This window comes from Peromyscus maniculatus, chromosome 19, assembly GCF_049852395.1.
Source record: "Peromyscus maniculatus bairdii isolate BWxNUB_F1_BW_parent chromosome 19, HU_Pman_BW_mat_3.1, whole genome shotgun sequence".
In the NCBI taxonomy this organism is placed as follows: Eukaryota; Metazoa; Chordata; class Mammalia; order Rodentia; family Cricetidae; genus Peromyscus; species Peromyscus maniculatus.
In genome coordinates this window covers 49,743,608-49,762,352 of record NC_134870.1, presented here as the reverse complement: position 1 = coordinate 49,762,352, position 18,745 = coordinate 49,743,608, and positions in this window count along the sequence as shown.

The window sequence follows — 18,745 nt, the reverse complement described above, 5'->3', positions numbered from 1 at the left end:
AAAACTCATTGTTATTATTAACCTACAGTAAATTTTATTTTATTTTTTCCATTTCCAAAAATAATTCACTAAGTGTATGTGGAACATGGGACATGTTGGCTAATCCTAGAGACCAGCAGCAGATGACAGAAAAATTGTTCCCATTCACCACTCCCCCTACTCAGTGAGATTTCACAAAAACCTGGTATTCTCATGTTCTCCTTTCTTATTAAATGTGCTACTCATTCTTAACTCGTACAGTCACCTGCATTAAACAGGAATGCGTGGAGACCATTGAAGGTGCTCTACAACACTTTAAGAAAAGCCAGATGAAAGAAAAGCAACTCTAATATGTTTTAATTTAACAGGCTATCTACTTTCCAGTTGGTACAGATAGAATCTTTTAGGAGAACAAACCTTCCTCTTGATTAAAATGTTTCCCACTGACATATTAACTAGTGCCAACCTAGCCTAGCCTCCAAGATCAGAGTACTCAGAGTGTGGGGCTGAGGAGGCTCAAGACTGGCCATGCTCCGGTGGATCACCTCATACCATATGCATTTGAGTTGCACTAGTTCTAGAATTAATAGTTGAAGCAGAAGAAGAGGAGGAGAAGGAGGTGGAGGAGGAGAAATGAGATTAGGAGTGGGACATTGAGAGATCCTGGAAGAGTTGGTGGGGGATATGACCAAAATACATTGTATCCCATATAAAATTATCAAAGAATAAATTAAACAAAGGGAAACAACAACAAAGAAGCTGCACTGTCATTCACTATTTACTAACATAAAAGACAAGAAAATAATGTGCGGTAAACACACTATTTACATCTGAGAGTAAAGACTGTGGGTAATCTAATCATCCTAATCTGAAAATAGGTCACAGAAATGAAGAAGTTCACAAACATCATTCCCCACTTGAAAAATGAATATAAATACTGTGTAACTATTCAGAAAATGCATAACTCTATGAAACCCTTTTGTTGTTTGTGGGAGCCCAAAGTGACTCCATTTTGAATCTGGAGTCCATTCTCACTCATAAGTCAAAGGAGTTCAAGTTTGCTTGCTCCAGTCTCCTTGAGAGCTGTGAGAATGTCCTGATTAGCCCATGGGAAAGAACAAATTGTCTAGATAATGCAAATTCTAGGAAGGTTGCTGATGCTAGCAGGAGGTACATGATGAGATAATGAACCTGCCTGTTCCTTGACTCAAGGACAGAATAGGAATGTGGTTTTTATTTTCTTTATTAAGAAATTTTTTTAATCATTTTACATACCAACCACAGGTCTCCCTCTCATCCCTCCTCCTGCTCCCCTCCCAACCTTCCCCCTCCCAACCCATCCCCATCCCCTCCTCTGAAAAGGTAAGGCCTCCCATGTGTACTCAGCAAAGCCTGGTACATTCAGTTGAGGCAGGTCCAAGCCCTTCCCCCTGCATCAAGGCTGCAAAAAGCCAGCTCATGCACCAGGGATAGATACTGATCCCACTGCCAGGGGTCCCTTAAACAGACCAAGCTGCACAACTGCCTTGCTTATGCAGAGGACCTAGTCCAGTCCCATGCAGTTTCCACGGCTGTTGGTCTAAAGTTCATGAGTTCCTATGAGCTTGGTTCGCTTGTCTCTGTAGATTTCCTATCATGATCTTGATGCCCGTGGCTCACAGAATACTCTCTCCCCTCTCTTCAACTGGACTCCTGGAGCTCAGCCTGGTGCTTGGCCGTGGATCTCTGCATCTGCTTCCCTCAGTTACCAGATGAAGACTCTATAATAACAGTCAGGGTATTCACCAATCTAATTACTGGGGTAGGTCAGCTCAGGCACCCTCTCCACTATTGCTAGTAGTCTAAGCTGGGGTCATTCTTGTAGATTCCTGGGAACTTCCCTAGCACCAAGTTTTCTCTATCCTATCATGGTATCACTTTCATTGCTCTCCCACTCAGTCCCTGCTCCAGCTCAACTATCTCATTCCCATATGTTCTCTTCCACCTTCTCCTGCCCTCTATCGCCCAGCTTTTTCCCCCCTTTACTCAGGAAGTCTCATCAATTTCCCCTTCTTAGGGCGATCCATGCATCCCTCTTGGGGTCCTCCTTGTTAGCTATCTTCTCTGGAGCTGTGGCTTGTAGTCTGGTTATCCTTTGCTTTATCCATTTATGAGTGAGTACACACCATGTTTGTCTTTGTGACTCTGGGTTACCTCACTTAGGATGATATTTTCTAGTTCCATCCATTTGCCTGCAAATATCATGATGTCATTGTTTTTTTTAACTGCTGAGTAATGCTCCATTTTGTATATGTATCACATTTTCTTTATCCATTCTTTGGTTGATGGGTATCTCCAGATTGTTTCCAGTTTCTGGTTATTGCAAATAATGCTGCTATGAACATAGATAAGCAAGTATTCTTGTGGTATGATTGAACATGTCTTGGGTGTATATGGTATATGCCCAAGAGTGGTATCATTGGGCCTTGAAGTAGATTAATTCCCAATTTTCCAAGTAGTCGCCAACTGATTTCCAAAGTGGTTGTACAAGTTTGTACTCCCCCCAACAGTGTAGGAGTGTTCCCCTTGCTTCACATCCTCTCCAACATAAGCTGTCATGAGTATTTTTAATCTTAGCCATTCTGACAGGTATAAGATGGTATCTCAGAGTCATTTTGATCTGCATTTCCCTGATGACTAAGGATGTTGAGCAATTCCTTAAATGTCTTTTGACAATTTGAGAGACTGTTGAGAACTCTGTTTAGCTCTGTAGCCATTTTTAAAATTGGATTGTTTGGTATTCTGCTGTCTAGTTTCTTGAGTTCTTTATATATTCTGGAGATCAGTCCTCTGTCAGATGTGGGGTTGGTGAAGATCTTTTCCCATTCTGTAGGCTATTGTTTTGTCTTATTGACCATGTCCTTTGGCTTACAGAAGCTTCTCAGTTTCAGGAGGTGCCATTTATTAATTGTTGCTCTCAGTGTCTGTGCTACTGGTTTTACATTTGGAAGTGGTCTCCTGCGCCAATGTATTCAAGGCTACTTCCTACTTTCTCTTCTATCAGGTTCACTGTAACGGGATTTATGTTGAGGTCTTTGATTGGCTTGGACTTGAGTTCTGTGCATGGTGATAGATATGGATCTATTTACAATCTTCTACATGTTGACATCCAGTTATGCCAGCACCATTTGTTGAAGATGCTTTCTTTTTTCCATTGTATAGTTTTGGCTTCTTCGTAAAAAATCAGGTGTTCATAGGTGTGGATTAATGTCAGGGTCTTCAATTCCAGTCCGTTGGTCCATGTGTTAATTTTTATGCTAATATCAAGTTGTTTTTATCAATATAGCTCTATAGTACAGACTGAGGTCAAGGGTGGTGATGCCTCCAGAGGTGGCTTTATTGTACAGGATTGTTTTAGCTATCCTGGGTTTTTTGTTTCTCCATATGAAGTTGAGTATTGTTCTTTCTAGGTCTGTGAAGAATTGTGTTGGGATTTTGATGGGGATTGCATTGAATCTGTAGATTGCTTTTGATAAGATTGCCATTTTTCAGTGTGTTTTCCTACCTATCCATGAACATGGGAGATCTTTCTACTTTCTGTTATCTTCTTCAGTTTCTTTCTTCAAAAACTTAAATTTCTTCTCATACAGGTCTTTCACTTGCTTGGTTAGAGTTACCCCAAGGTATTTTATATTATTTGTGGCTATTGTAAAGGGTGCTGTTTCAATGATTTCTTTCTCAGCCCATTTACAATTTGTCTATAGGAGAGCTACTGATTTATTTTTTAGTTAATCTTGTATCCCACCTCATTACTGAATGTGTTTATCAGCTATAAAAATTTCCTGGTAGAATTTTTGGGGTCACTTATATATACTATCATATCATCTGAAAATAGTGAAAGTTTGACTTCTTTCTTTCCAATTTGTATCCCCTTGATCTCCTTTTGTTGTCTTATTGCTCTAGCTAGAGCTTCAAGTACTATATTGAATAGATATGGGGAGATTTTGTTAATTTTTCTATTGATTTCCCATTTTCAATATATTGATTTCTGATCTCATTTTTATTTCTCTGCTTCAGCTTACTTCAGGCTTAACATTTTCCTATTTTGTATTTGGTTTCTTAAGTCAAAGGTGTATATTATTGATTTTAGATATATTTTCTTATGTATCAGACAGTGTATATTTCTTTCTAAGTGCTCCTTCCAAAGCATCCCACAAATTTTTATGATGAAAATTTAAATATCTCTCTACATTTCTCACTTCTCCATGCATTATTTAACAATATTGTTCAAGTGTTGGGGAGGCTGTGGAGAAGAGAAAAGCCTTGTAAACTGCTGGTGGGAAGGCAAGGTAGCTCAGCAATTGTGGGATAATACATGGTGCTCTTTGCTTTGAAGCCATTGTGATTTGAATGTGAAATGTCTCCCATGGTCTCATGTGTCTAAACAGTTGGTCTCCAGCTGGTCATGCTGTCTTTGATGGTTACAGTTTTCTGTAATGTCTGTAGATCCTTTAGGAGACACAGCCTCATTAGAGGAAGTTGGTCACTGGGAGCAGGGGTAAGTGGTTAAGGTTTTATAGTCTTCCCCATTTCGTGCTCAGTCTCCATGCTTCCTGACTGCAGATGCAATGTGAGCAGCCATCCCACCCCTGCCACCAAGCCAGCCAAGACATGATGGACTGTATCTGTCAAACTGTAAGCCCAATAATCCCTGCTTTAAGTTGCTTCTTCACAGGTATTTGGCCACAGCCATAAGAAGAGTAAACCAGGTGGTAAGCACCCAAATTAAAAAAGGAAAAACTATATATTCCAACAAACTTCATTAATAGGTGTATGCCTAAGAAAATTAAATCAGTATATTGAAAATACAACTGCCACTTAAATACTGATCAACTGGCTAATGTGGTATATACACATAAAGATAGTATTCAGCTCTTATGATAAAATGCCATCGTTTATGAAATCATGGAGATTATCAAATGAAATAAATCAGACACAGCCAGGTAGTAGTGATACACATCTTTAATCCCAACCCTTGGGAGTCAGAGGCAGGTGGATCTCTGAGTTCAAGACCAGCCTAGTCTACAGAAAGAGTTTCAGCACAGCCAAGACTACACAGAGAACCCCTGTCTTGAAAAAAAAAGTAAGTAAATAGATGAATATTAAAAAAAAAAAAAAGAAAAAAAGAAATAAACCAGGTACAGGAAAACAAGAACTATGTGGCACCATTCAAACGTGGAAGTCTAAATTTTTGATATCATAGAAGTTGAGAGAATGATGTTCACCAGAAGTCGGGTCGGGGAAAGAGAGAGAATGTTGACGAACATGGGCCATTGGAGACTTTGGTGGGTAACAATGATGCATCTATATTTCAAAAGAATCTTAAGGAAAATTTTGAATATTTTCAACTATAACGAAATGATGTTTGAGGATACAAGTATGTTAGAATGTTGTGGGATATGTGATCACACTATGAACCCTGAGTTTGCATTAATTAAATAAAACCTTGGGTCAAGAGGTGGAGCCAGCAACCGATTGACAGGAAATATCTATAGAGACTTAGAGGGAGTCCAGAAAAGAGATAGAGAAATGCACAGGAAGTAGTAAGGAGGGACTTTGAGTTTGGCAGTCTTTTTGCTTTGGGATGGAGGAAAAGACTCTTGCTTACTGAGTCACCGGCTAAGGAGGAAGGTCAGATAGTTGCTGCTTGGCCTCTCTGAGCTAGCAGGTTTTCACCCCAGTATCTGCCTCCTGAGTCTTTACTGGTAAAATAGAATGATAGAGACTTAGTTAAAAACTACATTTGGCTGCAGAGACAGAGGCAGTTCTAGTGGGATGCTAAAGTCCCACTGGGCCTAGGCCTGAGTAGCTGGGCAAAGATTTTAGAGCCACAATCAGTAGCTGGAACAATAGTAGACTTAGGTGCAGCCATTGTTCCAACAATAAAACATTAGTCTGGTGTAGATACTACACAGAGCATTCATGTGTTCCAAAACAGTTACAGAATGTTCCATTAATATGTGAAATCACAGTTAAAAATAAATATTGAAATCTATGTCTAAAAAGTAAGTGTGTTATTTAACCATGATAGTTCTATATTTTAAAGCTCCTTATTGTTTAGTCTACAGATACATAGCTACACCTTGCCATCTGTCCAAGGTATGTAATCTCCATTGGTGGGACGGATGGAGAATGGAGTCTGCTTATTACTATTGAAAAGGATGAAAATATCTGACTTTTTCTTAAAATTTTCATGAGACAAATGAACTGTAATTTACCCTTTCATGAAAAAGTTAACAGGGAATCATCAGAGATGCACCAACGATGATGCAGGCTTAATCTTTGCCCCCTTTGAGGTAACAATGAGAACATAAATAGCAAACAAAGGCATGTCTGACCTTTTTATTTTTTCCAGTTCCATTTAAGCATAGTCTAACTTCATTTCATTTCCAAATGCTGTTGTTTGCATTTTAGGTTACATTTTAATAGTGTGGTCTTGGTCATTTCCAAATTATCCAAAACAGGATTAATTAAATTAATTAATTAAAACATATTCTCATCGTCATGGTTCAGGAAAAATTATGACCTTGAGTGACAACAGAAATGGAATGAATGACTAAGAAAGCAAAAGCTTGTACCTTACTTATGTTTTCCATATAAAATTATTTTGAAATCCCTGAATTCAAACACCAAGCATACACACACACACACACACACACACACACACACACACACACATATATATGGAGAGAGAGAGAGAGAGAGAGAGAGAGAGAGAGAGAGAGAGAGAGAGAGAGAGAGAGAGAGAAGCAGTTATTTAAGGTTTGGAATAAGAACAAAGTAAAGCCATAGAAAAAGTTAGTAAAATTTAATTTATCTCTCATTGAAAATGAAAGCAAAAGCCATGATAATGTTTGAATGTTTGAAGTTTAGACAACAGACATATTGTTTCCAGAGTAGACAGGCTAACTCAGGCAGGAACATACTCTGATAAGGCACAACCACTGATGATATTTCAGTCCACCAGGGTCTTTGGACTAAAGGGCTTAATGAGGGATAAAATCTGAATCTCTTTCAAAAACCTGGTGAAAGAGCCTAAGGGTAAGTGGTAAGCGGGAAGATAATGTGTGTTTGCTGACAAGAGTCTGGTGAGCACACTCGCTGCTGTTGAAGCACAAATTACAGACTGGGCTGCAGTAAATTCACTCCACATCTGGGACACTTTCCAGAGGTAGGAGGGGAGGAGTGTCTGGAGGGATTCAGGGAAAAGAGATGGCTGATGCGTGGTGTTTGAGTTCAGGGATTTCAAAATAATTTTAGATGGAAAACATAAGTAAGGTACAAGCTTTTGCTTTCTTAGTCATCCAATCCATTTCTGTTGTCACTCAAGGTCATAATTTTTCCTGAACCATGACAATGAGAATTTGTTTTAATTAATTAATTTAATTAATCCTGTTTTGGATAATTTGGAAACGACCAAGGCCACACTACTAAAATGTAGCCTAAAATGCAAACAACAGTGTTTGGAAGTGAAATGAAGTCAGACCTTTTGTGAAGGTGACTCCATGAACAGCATGGCTGCTGACATAGGCGTGGGTGCAAGACTAGGTACATGCATATCAAGACAAATATTTTCTACAGGAATTGGAAAGTATGGCCCAGAAGTTCAAAAGACAAGTCAGAGCTGTGGCACCATGTCTGGGAGTCACTTCCAAAATGATTATCAGCCATGGCACAATTCACACTAAGAACTTGGGTACTACAGAACTGGGCCAGGGACAAGAAAAGCTTCCAAACTCTAAACTGCACTAGAAATTGGCAGGAAATCCTTAGGCAAAGGCAAAGGACCAATGAGAGGACTCAGCAGATAAGGTCATGTGTCCACAAGCCTAGCAATTTGTTCAATACCCAGAATCCACAGGGCAGAAGGAGAGAATCAACTCCCCAAAATTGTCCTCTGACTTTCATCACAGCCCCTACCAACTAAATAAATAACTGCTTTTTTCAATGAAGACAAAATATAAAGAAATAAAAACCTGAAAGACACAGTCCTTTTGGAGAGAGAGAGAGAGAGAGAGAGAGAGAGAGAGAGAGAGAGAGAGAGAGAGAGAGAGAGAGAGAGAGATTTGTTATTGGGAGTTCCTTATTCAGTGAGTAGCAGCTAAGTAAGAGTGAGAATTCTACTTAAGGATTATATTCAAGAAATTGACGAGTATATGAATGTATACCAGTCACAATATTCAGAGGACCTGAAATGTTGAATGTTTTCATTGGGATACATGTGGAGAATACTGATGGAGATAACTCTCTATATGGCAGAGTGCCCATAGTGCTAACTGTTGGGGGAGTTAAGGGGGATGATGAGTGGAAACAGGTGACACTATTTCAGACTTAAGTCTTTGCAGATCTTACAGAAACTATATTCACAGAATTTGAATTGTGGGGAACATATATTGCCTTTGTCTCCTCCCCTTACAGACACAGGGATGGCTTTTGCTTAAAACATAATTAAATTACTAAGCAGAAATCATATTCACACCAACCACTCTCTGTGGTGTTTGCTACAGTGTGTCTTGTGTTGAGTCTTCTAGAATCTTGTTCTCCCTGAGGAGACCTGGAAGTTGTTTACCATCCAATCACACCTAATGAGTCCAAATGTTTTTCCTCTATGCTGTCTTAGTCCAGGACATAAAAATTCCATCCATAAAACATACAAATTGATATGAGTCATTATTTGTTTTCAAGTACTAAGTTCATAATTCTGTGACTTTTTATTATCACTAATCAGAACTCCTTCGTAAGAGAGACAATGAACTATTTACTAACTGGTAAAAATAAAAGAGTGCTTCTCCTTCTATGGTGCAGTGATCCTTGGACTGGGGTGAGTATCAGTCTTGACCTTCAGTTGCTCCTCAGATTCTCTAATGGAGTAAAAAATAACATGGTACAGAGGCAACCCCTCACTTTGGGGCTTTTCTATGGATAATCTATAATGGCCTGCACTCAAGAAATCTCCCCATAATGGATGAGTCATCTATCCATGGAGAAAGGCTGCTTTGCAAAATAATTACTAACTCAAAACTATGAGTTAAATGTCTTTGTGTTCACATCTTTCTTATGGAGTAGAGATTGGCTTTACCAGTTTCATTCCACAGATACTAATTTTTATTTGGTAGTACAAAGTCAAACAGATCAACAAGACTTGCATGTCTGAGATGGAGAGTTAATACCTATATATCAAATTCCACATTTGACATTATAATGCCAACTTTATATTTACTTCTATCAACTATATATTTAACACTTCCGTGAGAAAGAAATTGCTTAAAGGATCCTGAATAACATTTAAGAAATGTGGACACACAGAACTAAATTTTGGTTGTATTTCCAAGGTACAGATGAACTGTATAGAGTCATTAGTGAAAACAAATTTAAAAGTGAATATGTACCAAAATTTGACAAAGAGATGTACTAAGTTATTTATAAAGGTAGCCACATCAGAAAAACATGAGATTTTCAATGGAAACTCTAAAGTCCAGAAAAACACAGAAGGCTGTATTTCAAGTTCTGAAAGATCACAACTGCCAACCTAGACTGCTATACTTAGCAAAGCTTTGTCATAATATAAGCACAAAAAAACTTTCTGTGGCAGAAAGAGTTTTATGTCCAATTAGCTCTACAGAATACAGTGAAGGGAATACTATGAACAGAAGAGAATGATAAACACATCCAAGAATCTATAGAGAAAAAAGATATGTGTTAAGCGAATGATCACTAAGAAAACACCAAACACTGTAAAAATAGGACAATGACAGGAATTAATATACAATTTCCATTAAGTACTGTGAATATCACTGGACTCAACTCTTGAGTCAAGAGATACATACTAGGAGACTAGATCAGAAAATAGGAGGCATCTTTTTGTTTCCCAAGCAAATGGAGACAGAAAGAAGCAGGAAGTCACTATCCTGATATCTGAAAAAATAGCTACAAACAATCACAGGTCAGAAGATGTAAACACTTCATACTGATTTAGGGAATAATCCTTCAACAATGCAAATATATATGTATCAAACATATGTGGACCCAATTTCACAAAGAAAATACTACTGGATTTTTTTATATCACAAATTAACCCAAATACAGTATTAGTAGGTGGCTTCAGTTTCTCATTCTCAACAATAGACAGGTCATTCAGGCAAAAAATAAGAAATACACAATAGAGTCACATGACACTATAGAGCAAATGGACTTAACAGACATCTCCACCCAAACACTACAGAGTACACATTGTATTCGTCATTCCCATGGGCATACTCTAAGATTGATCACATCTTAATACAAAAAAAATACTATAATAAAACAACTTCCCTTATACATTCTATTGGAACTCAATGAAATAAAGCTAGAAATCAACAGTAGGAGAAATGATTGAAAATATGCAAATTCATGAGACAAAACAACATACTACTGAATAAGGACTGGGTAATTGAGGAAACTAATAAACAAATTTAAAAGTTCCTATAATAAAACAAAAATGCGAACATAAAATTAGAAACATATGGAATATAACAAAGACCAACCTAAGAGATAAGTTTATAGCTCTGGGTACCCATATAACAAAATCAGAACTGCTTCAAAAAAACAACTTAATGATGTGTTTCAAATCATTTGGAAAACAAAGAAAAACCAAAACCAGTAGACAAAAGGAAATAATTAAGATCTAGGGAGAAAAATAATAGTAATAACAAAAACAAACAGATAAAACAATGAAAATAATTGATGACAAGATAAAAATAAGACTGATAAAGCCATAGCCAAAGCAAAGAGAGAAAATAACTCAAATTAATAAGCTGAGCAATGAAAAGGGAAGTATTATAACAAATACCAATGTAATCCTGAGGATCATAGGGATAAATCTTAAAAACCTGTATTCTACCAAGTTGAAAAACCTAAAAGAAATATATAAATATTTAAATGCATATGACCTACCAAAATTAAACCAAGAAGAGACAAAAATGTAAACATATTCATAACACTCAGCAAGATTGAAGCAGTATTAAAAACTTCCTAACTAAAAAGGTCGAAATAGACTCACCAAAAGTACTTACTAGACCTTTAAAGATGAAGGGACACTTCCAACATTTTTTTTTTCAAAACCAGCATTGCACTGACAGCTGAACCAGGTAAAGACACAGTCACAACAAAAAGAGAAATATATATGTCAATGTCTTCAATGAACATATATGGAAAAGCTCTCACTACAATACAAGCAAATAGAGGTCAAGATACTCTGTGTGATGAACACAGTTAACCATCAAGCTTGAAGAGTTGTATATGTGAGCAAAAGAGAAGACTGAAACGCATGCACTCTCGGCTGCTGAGTAGAAACTGGACTCTTAGTGTGGGTGGATGGTCTCTCAGAAAACAGCATCAGCATTATTGGAGGCGTCCCCGGGAGTGCCCAATAACCTCGAGCCCACCCAGATATACCAAATTTCAGGGCAAGTTAAGACTCCATTTTTAGAGGTCATCATCTATCAGTCCTCTAGAATAAATCATATTGGTTGGTGGGGAATTTTAAAAAATTAAATGTAAAACATAATGCCAGAATATAAAGGAATGTGAAAGAACATCTTTGAAAAAATTGTGATCAAGTGATAGATTATCATTTATCTAAGAACCTCAGCTAGGAATTGGGTCCTAGTGTCTGTGAATGTGGAAGGCTACAGTTATTCTAAACTGCAAGATGCTTGAAGGCAGCTCCTTTGTCTCATTTACTGCTGTGTAATGAATACACAGAAGGGTAACCACTAAGCACATTACATCCCACGGTGACTGAGAAAATGCAGCCTGGTTAGAATCTTAGAACTGGAACACATGCCCTCTTAGCATAACTTCAAACAGTGAGAATTTCTATCGTTCCCTGGTTCAAACTTGGGATATATGATTTGACTTAGTGTCATGTCATAATATGGAAAGAATTATCTTGTATTAGCAATGCATAATGGAGGCAAAAGGAACACAGTATCGATATCATCACGTGAACAACATGGAAAGGGATCTTTCATGACGTCCTGGTAGCAATTTCATTTTTATTCTAGAAACTCACGGGGAAATAGTAAACTCTGATTTTTTTTTTTTCTCTCTGAATGTTACCCCGAGTTTGGCTTGGAAGATTACTGATTGGGTGTCACCATGGAGCCTAGCTCCTGATGAGCCCATGACAGAGCCTGACCTCTGGTTTACTTAAACCACAGACAGCAGCTGCTTCTCCTCTAGTGTCAGCTCACAGTGACAAGTCCTAGTGGTAGGTCATGCTTTCTACCAGAGCTAATTCTCAAGGCCACATTACAATCCTGGAAATACTATGATGATAGACAAAGTGTAAATATGTTTCCACATGTCAAATCACATATCCAGTTGCCCTTCAAGTCTACAGTAAAAAAAAATTTGTAAACACAAAAGGCTATAGTCAATTATTTGACTAATGGATAACCAAGATTTGTTACTCTGTTTGATTTGATTTAAATGAAATTCATTTAAGCTAATAAAGTCATAAAAATTATATACTAGTGGTGACATAAGATTATTTATTCTTAAGTATTGATATTTATTTGACTTACTAATATAACTTTCCAGTTATAAATATCAGTAACATTCAATTAATTTGCCATTATAAAAATTGTGGCAGTAAAAATATGTTTTTAATTTTTTTAAGTTTATTTCTTTTTTTCTTTTTCCCCCCAAGATTTATTTTTACATGAATTGGTATTTGGCCTATATGTATGTCTGTGTGAGGGTACCATATCCCCTGCAACTGGAGTTACAGACAGTTGTGAGCTGCCATGTGGGTGCTGAGGATTGAACCCGGGTCCTCTAGAAGAGCAGCCAGTGCTCTTAACCACTGAGCAATCTCCCCAGCCCCAAAATATTTTATTCTATATTGCTAGAACAAGATTACTTTTTTCTGTAGCAGGACTTTCTTTGAACTGCCATTTCCTAAATAATGACACAGAGACTTATTATTAATTACAAATGCATGGCCTTAATTTAGGCTTGTTTCTAGCTAGCTCTTATAACTTAAATTAACCAATTTATATTAATCTGCATTCTGTCATATGGCTTGTGACCTCTCCTCCATTCTGTATGTCCTACTCCCTCTGCATCTTGTTGGCTTAAACCTGTGTGCCTCAGATTCTTCCCAAGTTCCTCTCTTTCCCCAGAAGTCCCATTTATCCTGTCCTGCCTAGCTTTTGGCCATTCAATTCTTTATTAAACCAATCAGAAGGTGCCTTAGGCAGAGACATATCTTCGCAGTGTACAAAAGGATTATCCCACAACATTCTTGCCAAGGGGAAAGTTGTTTTTGTTGTTGTTATTGGTGGTGGGTTTTTTTTGGGGGGGGAGTTGGGGGTGCCTTTAGCTAAGTCACTGGAGGCGAACAAATAAAACTTGTCATTGTCTAATGGAGCCATTTATATGGCTGCCCAATGAGGACTGCTCATTGGAATTCTGTTTTTTAATAGGATTTTAAAAATACAACTTTGTTTCTTAAGAAAAACATTTAAACACTTTTAATTAAAGCTATCATCAAAACAAACTGAAAAATACAGACAGAAACAAAGGCTATTTTATAAAAATAGAATGAAAATCCTAGCACGTAAACAGGAGTATTTTTCCTTCTCAAATTCTGCTGCCTTTGTGCTGAGCACATTGCTTCTGAAAACTGTCTGCTTCCCTGGAAGGTTGCTCTCATCAGTAAACTCAGGGCAACGCTTCCCATGTGGAGAGGAAACCAAATCTACTCTCCTAGGACCAACGCTGTATTTCTATCTACCAAACTAAGTAGTTCCAAAAGGTTGATGGATGACAGGCCAAAAATACCAAGTTCTCCAAAAATTAAAGATTTCACTCATAAACCATTCAATCCAAGCCACAAAACCGGTGCTTGCTTTAACCATCACTGTAGAGAAAGGAAGTGTACTGCAGTGAAGTCCCTACAGCAGCATGCTGGCTAGCATGGGCATGAGAAAAGACAGGAATATTCCACCTCAGTGGGGAGAACCCTATAGCGCATCCCAAGCTAAGGCCAGGTATTCATAACTAAAAAAAAGTCTCTATGTATTTATTTGGAAGCTAGGTTGCAGGTCCCCCAAAGAGCCAAAGAGTAAAAAGTAAAATTAAACAACAACTTGGCTCTGTCCTTTAATTCAAAGGTGCAAGTGTTTCTTGTAGACAACAGACAGATGGATTTTGTTCTGTAACCCATTCAGTCAGCCGGTATCTTTTGTTTGGAGAATTAAGTCCACTGATAGTTGAAGTTTTATTATTGAAATGTGTGTGTTGATTGCAGTCCTTGTGCCGTTGATTTTTTTGTTTTTTGTTTTCTCAGTAATTTGTGTTTCAGTAATTAATGACCTTGTTTTTCAGTCACTTAGCTGTGTTCCTTCCTCTCTTCAGGCCGGAATATTGCTTCCTGTATTTTCTTTAGGTTTGGTTTGTTAGATATAAATGTTACTCTCTTTATATCATAGAAAGTTTTCTCCTTCAGTTATGGTGGACTATTTTGCTGAGCAAATTCACTCTAGGTTGGCCCTCATGGTCTCTTAAGACTTTGATCGAATTGCTCCAGGCTCTTCCAGCTTTTAAAGTTTCCATTGAGAAATGAGCTTTTATTCTGAGAGGAATTTTTTTATATGAGTTGTGTTTCTCTCTTGCAGCTTCCAGTACACTTTCAATACAGCTAAGCACACCCCAAAATGTGTTACTCTCTTTCCTTTGGAATGTATGACCTTGAACAGAACATACTCAGGAATGCACTCCTTAACTGAGCATACTTAGGAATGGGCCCATCCTATATGAGCTGCCTGAATATGACCCCATGGGCTTCTTCTGTTTAAAGGGAATGCCGCCTTAGAAATGACTCCTGTGTTCTCCCTGCTTGTTGAGGGGAAAAAAGCTTTCTCCACTACTTCATGCCTTAGCTGTTCTTATCAGCATTTGGTTACAGTTGTGTTTGAAAGTCATCATAGAGAAGGCCACAGATGCACTGAGGATCTGGAGTGGTAACCCATCAGTTGCCATCATGCCTGGGAGTTGGGCCGAGTCAGGCTGGGACATTAAGAAGGATGGAGTGTGAGGAAGGCCATGCCCGGGTCAATTTTGCTGAGGCCCAGTATAAATCATACATGTGGTCACTGGAGCCTCCACCTCCACTACACTGGACCAACTTTTGTTCTGTAAGCAACCATTTCCAAACCAAAATGCCTATAAGGGATCCAGGATCCCTTTTGAGACTCTGACACTCTGGGCCATAGGCTTCTGGATTACCCACCAAAGGCTGCTGCAGCACCAGTTAACTCTGGCCCGTTTGGAGCAGGGACAGTCCCTGCTTCTTGGGATCTCTCTGTCCAGAAGACTTTCTTCTGCACAAGAGATAATCCCATACACCTTTCCTACAAGTACATGTTCCTACGTATAAAACCGGATGCGGTTTTTTGCAGTCTCCGGCAAAATGCTTGTGAATGGGTGCTGTGGGTTAAGTCCAACCACCAATCTCTATGAAATGTATCCAAATTAGCTCCCTCATCCAGATTTGAGAGCCTTGCATTCCTCGTCCCTTCCCTGCTAGTCTGCCTGCCTGCTTCTCGTCCTTTTGTTCAATCGCTCTCTCAGTTTCCCCGACCTGCGGCTTTCTCTCAACGGCACACTTGGGCAGGGCCCACTGAAGGATGCCCACTCTGACTTTGCCTTTGTTTCCCTGGTATTCGGTCCGGCCATGCCGGGATTCCTCCCACTAGAGATCCGTTCTCTGTTCCCGACTGCTCTCCCGACCTGAACTGCTTAAATGTCTCATTCTTCCGTTTGCTCTGTCTCTGTTCGCTAAATCCCACCACTGTCGCTGCCCGTGCCATGCTGTAGCCTAGGGAGGGCCCTCGTTCCTGGTCATCGTTGTCGTCATCGTCTCTCGTCCCTCTCCCTCGTTCCTGTTCTACCACCTGTTCCACCCTTAACAAGTCCATTCTCCTTCAATAAACTCTACTAGGCCTTCCCCTCTCCTAAAAAAATAAAAAATAATAAAAAAAAAAAAAATTAAATCCTCCACTTGTTTGTCCAGCTCATTCAACTGGGCTTCTCTCAGGCAGCCCGCTGCTAGTCTGTTTCTCAGTTTCCCTCTGCAGTGCCTTCTCCTCCGGACTCAGATGCCACTCTTGATCCCACCACCCTGCCTGCCTTGGACCCTGCTGCCCGTGAGCTGGACACGTTGACTGTCAGTGCCTACCACCCACGGTGGGCTGCTTCATCTGACGTGGTTCCCCTTTGGAAAGTCTTGTCTGTCTTCCTGTTAAAAGGTCCCATATACTTTTTGTGTATGGATGGAACTGTGGTCACAGTATGCTTGTGTCTGATTGGTCTTGGATGCCTGAATGTCTGTGTTCCCTAGGTCTTGGTAACAACTAGCTGCCTGGGCTCAGATTTTTGCCTGTGGGATTTTCTGGTTCTGAATCTGATCAATGACAGAAAAAGATATTTTATGTTGTTCTGCCTTGTTTAAAAAAGAAAAAAGAAACGGCTAAGAAATCGGGTGTGTTTTAAGATCTGTAAAACTTGTAACTCCAAATTGGAACTGCTCTGGAAAACAACATTCGGTCTGCCACTACCCTAATGAAGCACAGCCAGCCATGTGGGCAGTCATCATTTTGGCTAAGGTTAAAGAGAGACAGGTCATATGACTTCACCGCCATCTTAAAGGTGAACACATGGAGTGGCCCCACCAAGGAGACATTAGGTCTCCAACATATTTTTCTGTATTATCAATTATCAATTCCTGTCATGTAATAAAAACAAAGTTTATAAAAGATATGATTTAAAACAATGCTGGTTTGCTAAGATATTAAAGCTGCACCTCCATGCATTCCATGTATAGACATATATCTTGCTGAGAGCCAGATTTTGTAACATAAAAGGTATTCCCCTTATTATTGATTTTTAAAACACTAAATTATTTACAATGTTAAAACTTGGTTTTGCCCTCCATAAATTATGAGTATGCTCTATGTCTTAGGACCACAGCTGAACACTAGAAACTGAGATATTCCTTCTAGTCTTCTTGCTTTTACTAACATCAGTAAACTGTAACTAATTGGGTAAACTATATGTCCAGATTTAGCACATATATATATATATATATATATATATATATATATATATATTATATAATATATATATAATATAAAATTTCAAAGCTAAGCCTAAACAATATTAAGTTAAGCCTAAACAACATTTGTCTAGTTCAGATATACCTAACAGATAATTATACCCTGATCTTCAAACACTTCAGAGATCTGAGAATATGGTATTTTAATAAAAAATATTCTCATGATAGAGACATTCCAGCTCCTAGCAGCATCCTGTATCTCGTCCGAAGATGGCCACAGAAGAACTCTCATCTAGAGCTTGTTATAAATGTAGCAAAGCCAGCCACAGAGCAGATAACTGCTTTGCACCTTAATTGCTGCCTAGACCCTGTCCAGACTGAAAAAACAGGACATGGGGGAACTGATTTCCCTGCTTTGCCAAGACAAGGTAGGTCACTCTCCTTAAATTCCTATCCCACAGGAAAGTCTGTCAGATCTAGACTTGGCAGCAGAAGACAGGTACTGCCTTTCAGACCTCTGTCCTCTAATGACCATGGAGAAACCTGGGACTGCCTAGGTAGCTGGAAAGCTGTCTCACTTCTACTCATCCATTTATCCTTCTCAGATCTTTGGCATTTGTTGACTAGGGTACTGACAGCCTCACTAGTTTGACAGCTCTTCCCCCCATCCCCAAGATTACAAAGAGTTTTCAGAAGTTCTTAAATTTCTGTGGATTTTACTGGTCCTAGCTTTTAGGTCTGCATAGAGGCTTTTTGCTGTGACACCATGATGTAAATCTATTTCAGTTGGTTTACAGACACCTGCATGTTCCTGGGAAGGAGTTCTGCTACTATATCAAGAAATCTGGCTTGATGGAAACTAGAGCCCCCTTTGACTGCACCCGTCTTCCATCTTCGAGCTTATTTTACAGGTCCACTTCTCCTGCCAGACTTGTGCCAAGGCCAGCCTGAAGGGGGCCCTCCAGATACACCAGTCCCTGCACCAGCTCTGAGGACACCGACTTCAGACACCGACTGCGTGAGTACTGACAGGTCTCTCGATCTACTCTGAGTTCCGGTGATCGAATTTACGTTGTCAGGCACGTACAGTAAGTGCTTTTACCAGGTGAACCATGTCACTGGCCCTCATGACTAATTTTTGAAATAGAATCTTACTATATTACCTACTCTAGCCTCCCATTTATGGTCCTCCTGCCTCAGTCTCCCAAGTGATGGGGTTACAGGTGTCTTCAACTATACCCAGTGCCCAAACACGACTTTCTAAATACAGACTCGAAGCCCAAACCTGATAGTCTGACTTCAGAATTGCAGTCGATGGCAAATAGAGAGAGAGAAAAAAAACTTTCTATAGTTTTTCCTTAAGACATGGTTGTGACTATACATATATTTTAAAAATTGCTTGTTTCTAAAATAAATATTTATTTATTTTTTTTTAATAAGTAGATCAATTGCTGGATATGGTGGCACAAGCATGTAATCCCAGAACTCAGAAAGCTGGATCAGGAGAATTACTTTAAGTTTGAAGCAAACCCGGGCTATGTAGCAAGTTCAATCTAGCCAAGTTTTCATGGTCAGATTCTGTCTCAAAAGAGAAGCCAGTAAATGAATTAAGTAATTCATTCCTTC